This window comes from Nicotiana tabacum, chromosome 19 (assembly GCF_000715075.1).
Source record: "Nicotiana tabacum cultivar K326 chromosome 19, ASM71507v2, whole genome shotgun sequence".
In the NCBI taxonomy this organism is placed as follows: Eukaryota; Viridiplantae; Streptophyta; class Magnoliopsida; order Solanales; family Solanaceae; genus Nicotiana; species Nicotiana tabacum.
In genome coordinates, this window is record NC_134098.1 from 8,066,302 (window position 1) to 8,072,301 (window position 6,000).

Below are 6,000 nucleotides of genomic sequence, written 5' to 3' on the forward strand. Positions count from 1 at the left end.
AGTAATAGGTGGAGGAACTAGATGTAACAACCCGGCCGGTCGTTTTGAGTATTACATCCCCGTTCCCCCGTTCACTTCTCAATTTATGCTTTACAGTTGTTGTATGACTTGCCAGGGTTCGGGTTCGGTAAGGTTTTGAAATGAATTAAAACACTTAGTCTCCAAGATGAAAACTTAAGTTGAAAAGATTGACCGGATATTGACTTATGTGTAAACGACCCCGGAATAGAGTTTTGATGATTCTAATAGATCTGTATGGTAATTTTGGAATTAGGAGCATATACGAAAAATTATTTGGAAGTCCGTAGTTAAATTAGGCTTGAATTGGCTAAAATGGAAATATAAGTTTGGAAGTTTGACCGAGGAGTTGACTTTTCGATATCGGGGTCGAAATCTGATTCTGGAAATTGGAATAGGTATGTTATGTCATTTATGACTTGTGTGGAAAATCTGAGGTCAATCGGACTTGATTTGATAGGTTTCGGCATCGAATGTAGAAGTTGAAAATTCTTAGTTTCATTAAGCTTGAATTGGGATATGATACATGGTTTTAGTGTTGTTTGATGTGATTTGAGGTTTTGACTAAGTTCGTACGATATTTTAGGACTTGTTGGTATATTTGGTTGAGGTCCCGGGGGCCTCGGGTGGGTTTCGGATGGTTAATGGATCAAATACGGACTTAAGGAAATGCTGGAATTTTTCTGTTGCTGGTGTCTTCGCACCTGCGGAAATGGGCTAGCAGGTTTGAGTTCGCAGAAGCGACCTTGGTTATGCACAAGCGGACTGGACACTATTGGGCACGAGCCGCATATGCGGTGATGCTGATCGCAGAAGTGGGAGGAACGTAGATGAGGACCCTTGGCTCGCACCTGCGATTGCGTAGAAGCGGAAGACGTTTCGCAGGTGCGAGGGCTGTTTGTTGAGTGTGAAACCGAAGATGCGAGAATTTTGTTGCACAAGCGACGCCGCAAAAGCGGCCCTTGGTTCGCAAAAGCGAAAATCGCTGGGCAGAATCTATAATTCGATGTCTTTGGTTATTTCTTCAATTTTCGGATTTTGGAGCTTGGATTGGGCGATTTTAGAGAGAAAGTTTTCCACAAAACTTGGGGTAAGTGTTCTTGACTCCCTTGTGATTATATTCCATGAATTAACTTTCGTTTTCGGCGTTAGAATATTGATTTTTCAAGAGAAATTGGTGGAATTCTCTACAATTTCATAAAATGAATTTTCGAGATTTGAACAACTATTCGGAGTCGGATTTAAATGAAATTAGTATGATTGAACTCGTAATTGAATGGGTTGTTGGATTTTGTGAGTTTTATCGGATTTCAAGATGTGGGCCCCACTATCGATTTTTCGAGTGTAGTTGGAAATTTTTGTAAATTGTTAAATTATAAGCATTGGAGTAAATTGTGATTTATTTGCACGATATATGAATAGATACGGGTCGTTTGGCTTGAATTGAGGAGATAGGAAGTTCAGAAGTTGATACGCGCAGAATAGAATTTCTAGAGTATTGTTGATCTTGCTCGGAATTGGACTCGGCTTGTTCGAGGTAAGTAACTCTTCTAATCTTAGTGCTGAGGGTATGAACCCTGACTATATGTGTTATGCATTTGGTGTTGAAGTGACACACATGCTAGGTGACGGGCGTGTGGGCGTGCACCGTGTGAACTGTGAATGTCATGACCCAAAATCCCACCATAGGCGTCGTGATGGCACTTAGTCTCTAAGACTAGGTAAGCCAATTACAATTACATTTCAAGCCATATTTTTCTTTTTTTGAATTCAATATAGGTGCCAAAAACCAACAGCGGAAACAATTATGAAAACCTCCCAAGACTGGTAATACTGAGTCACGAACTCTAACTGAATACATGGAATGATCTTAAGGATAGAATATTCAATACAATTTGATTAATACTTAACAGTACAATAAAATAAAAAGACTCCAAGGGACTGCGAGGACCAAGTAGCTTTACCTTGAGTCCTTGCGATCATGTTTTAACTCTGTCCAAGTTCGATATCTCCAATAATTCAGAAATTAACTCAAAAATTGCCTGTGGGGCCCACATCTCGGAATCGGGTAAAAGTCACAAAATACGAATACCCATTCACTCACGAATCTAACCATATAAAAATTACTCAAATTCCACCACAAATCCCCTTTCAAAACTCAAAATCTTTGTTGAAGGAGTTAGGAATCATTACCAAAAAACTTCCTCCGAAAATCTCTCCAAATTTCGCCTTCTACCGAGCTCTCAATCAAATTTTTGTGTTATGAATTCAACCCTCGTTTCTGAACCTTAAATTCTGCCCAGGTTCGTTCTTCTTCGCGAACGCGATGAACAATCTTCCACTGGCCCAAAATTCTTCCTTCGCGAACGCGAGGGGACTCTTGCGAACGCGAGGGGACTCTCGCGAACGCGTACCATCCACTGACAGACACTTCGTGAACACGGGAACCTCTTCACAAAGGCGTAGGCTTAATGCCCGAAGCTTCCTCTGCCCCATTTCTCTACGCGAATGCGAGGACCATATTGCGAACGTGTAAGATTAAGGTCCTACACCTTCGCGAATGCGAGAACAACATCGTGAACTCGAAGAACAACTTAGCTTCCTTTCCCAGATGCTCTATGCGATCGCGAGGCACCTCTCGCGAACACGATGAAGGACTTTTCTGCAATAAAACACCGAAAATCTGCTACTTCTCTAAGTCCCAAAAAATGACCCGTTGAGCATCTGAAACACACCCGAGACCCTCGGGATCTCAACCCAATACACTAACAAGTCCTAAAACATCATTTAAACTTAGTCGAGCCTTTAAACCACATCGAACAACACCAAATACATGAATTAAGCACGAATTCAAGCCTAAGAACTTAGAATTTTCCAAATTCTACAAACGACGCCGAACCCCGTCAAATCTAGTACGAATGACCTCAAATTTGACACACATGTCAAAAATGACACTATGAACCTACAACCACTTTTAGAAATCCATTCCGATCTCGATATCAAAAATTCCACTATCGGCCGAAATCGCCGAAAATCTAACTTTCGCCAATTCAAGCCTAAATCTACTACAAGCCTCCAAAACACATTCCGGACGCGCTCCTAAGCACAAAATCACTCAACGGAGCTAACAAAGTCAACAAAATTCCATTCCGGATCCGTCGTCACACAGTTCTGACTACGGTCCAATTTTTAAGGCTTAAACTCACAACTAGGGACTAAGTGCCCCAAAACTCCCCGAATTCCATAACCAATCACTCTGGCAAATCCCAAAAGCAGAAACAAATGTGGGGAAAGAAGATATTAGGGGATCGGGGCTCTAATTCTCAAAACGATCGGCCGGGTCGTTACAATAGATGCAACAAAATTAATTAATTTCACAGTAAATAGCCCAAGGCTCCACACAACGTATACAAACCTCGAAAACAACAACAAGAAAGAAAAATTAACACAGTATGATACAACACCTTCTTTAGTCCAAATTTTTGAAAAATATATTAGTACCTCAATTTAAACTTATTTAATAAATTATTTGCATACGGAAAAATCCATAATATAATTATTTTCAGGAAATATCAAATCAACAAACACACAAAATTCTCATAATATTCCAAGTCGCAATCACACCAAAATTATCATATAAATACAAACTCAACAAACAAAGAATGAGGCATGACAAATCAAGGATTTACTAAATTTTCACAATTTTCCAATTTAATACATAAGGGTGTCTACAAATTTTTAACCGATATAGTTTGCACATATAAACCAAGTACGTACTCGTCACCTAGCGTACATGGTTTTCTAATCACACAATTTCCACATAAGACTCAATGCCTAGGGCAAATTCTCCCACACAAGGTTAGGCAAGATACTTATCTTTTTTGAAGTTAGGCCGATATTCTATTGGATTCAAAATGTATATGTGTCAATTTAAAAAATTTCGGAATTTGTATATCGCGAGAATCAGTTATTTACACTAGATGGTTTCGGGACTTGCGGTAATTCTATATGACTATGGATTCTACATTTCAGTATAAGAAAGGTAAAAAACAATTTTAACATAAGGTCTTTTCAGAGTGGGTGTCTCGGTTGTGGTACTTTTGTGGTACTTAAGAGGGAATACAACAACTTATGAGACTTAGGGCAGTCTGGTTTATGCTAGGATCTCTGGTGGTGAGCTTTGAGTAAGGATCATGGTGTTCTGACAGGGAGAAGTGTCAACTTGAGAGTGATTCAGAAGAAACTCGGAGAAAATAGGACAACTGGGTAGTAGGTTAGACTAGTATGGTAATGGTTTTCTCGGTTCTTTTGGGTGATTAGGATATGGTGAGGCTCTACAGATATTTTGGTGGCAATATTCTTGGGTTTGGTGACATGCGTGGCTTGGTCGAGTTAGAGGAATACAGTTTTGATAGCTTGGTTATGTGCAAATGGTTTTAAAAGTGTTCTTGATAGTTTCTACCATGGTTTTGAACGGTATGGGGAACGTGTTGTGTATTTTGATTTCCCCCTGAAAGGAAGCAAGAGGATGGATTCTAACTGATCGGGTACGTAATTTGCTGGTGACTCAGAGTGTTAATGAAGTTCTTTTGTTTTCATGTAATGGCATAATAGAGGCGACGCGTGGAGTGAGACTGAGATTTGCATGTGCAAGTATATGGTTCAGTTTTGAAGGGATGGTCATGAATTCTTAAATAACATGGGCAATTCCAAATGACTAGATGAATACTATTACTACTTGGTATCGCATGAGAGTGGTGCGTATTTCAGAAGGCACATTGTGTTTTGACTTACGAATGTTTCATTAGTATTGTGGTACTCACCTGGTTGGTAGACTCCTGGTATTCTAAATTTTTGCTATGTGGCACGGAAGAATTATAGAAGCATTCCTCATGGGAAGATCGTGTATGAAGGGCAAGTTAGTCATTCGAATCTTAGAATTGGTATCAATTATGATGATTCATGTGTCCTATGAATTTGGAGACTGGGAGTTCTCAGAAGCATATTGTTTCAGGATTGCGACATGTTTGAGGTGAGTATTTTATTTAAACTTAGTGGAGGAATTAGTTGCGTTAATTATTTGTGATAGCTACGCGCTATAAGTGTGCATATATGTGAGGTTTGAGCCCATGTACGGGCATCAGGGCAAGTACTCATACTCAGAAGAATGCTTAGGCTATGATATGCCTATAGTTGACCGTTAAGCATAAATTTATAACGTTTCTCGTATCCGTACATTTGTGGAGAACTATCTGGGCTAGACTTGATGTTACAAAGAGGCTAATTCCTTGAGAAAACTTGGTAGTTACTATTTTTGCATTAATATGCCGATTTGAGTTGTGATAGCAAACTTTGCACATGCCTACACTATGGCATGTTATTTATACCAGTCCAGGAGCATGAGAATCTTATTTTATTATCATATACATGTGTACTAGTTTAACTGCTCCTATATAATATGTTGGGACTCTGGTGACCATGCCGTGCGGTTGAAGTTAATGTGAGCTCTAGAAGAGCAGGTTACTGTTGTTAGATTTGTGTGTCTTGGTTCTACTATATATGAGGAGCTTATAGCATTGCAGTTGTGGTGGTGCTTGTTGAACTTGCAATATGGTTCTCTTCTTTGAGATATTTTCCATTTTTGAGTACACAGATTGCGCAATTATGGCTTGAGTTATATCGGTGTGGTATGTTTGCGGAATAGTGGTGTTTAATAATACATGGTCATTAGACCTAGAATGGGTACTATTAGGTTTGATTACGGTATAATTGGGAGGATGACATTGAAAGTCGACTTAGAAAATGATTATGGTTCTGTTTGGGGCGAGAGAGCTCCATGACTTGTTGATCTGATAAGGGTTTATGAGATTTCTGTGTGTTTCTATCACAGTGTACAAAGGTTTCGGAACGAGATTCTATTTGATATGGGGTTTAATACCATTACTGGGTTGGTTTTGTAGTATTTACTGTGATTAGGAATGG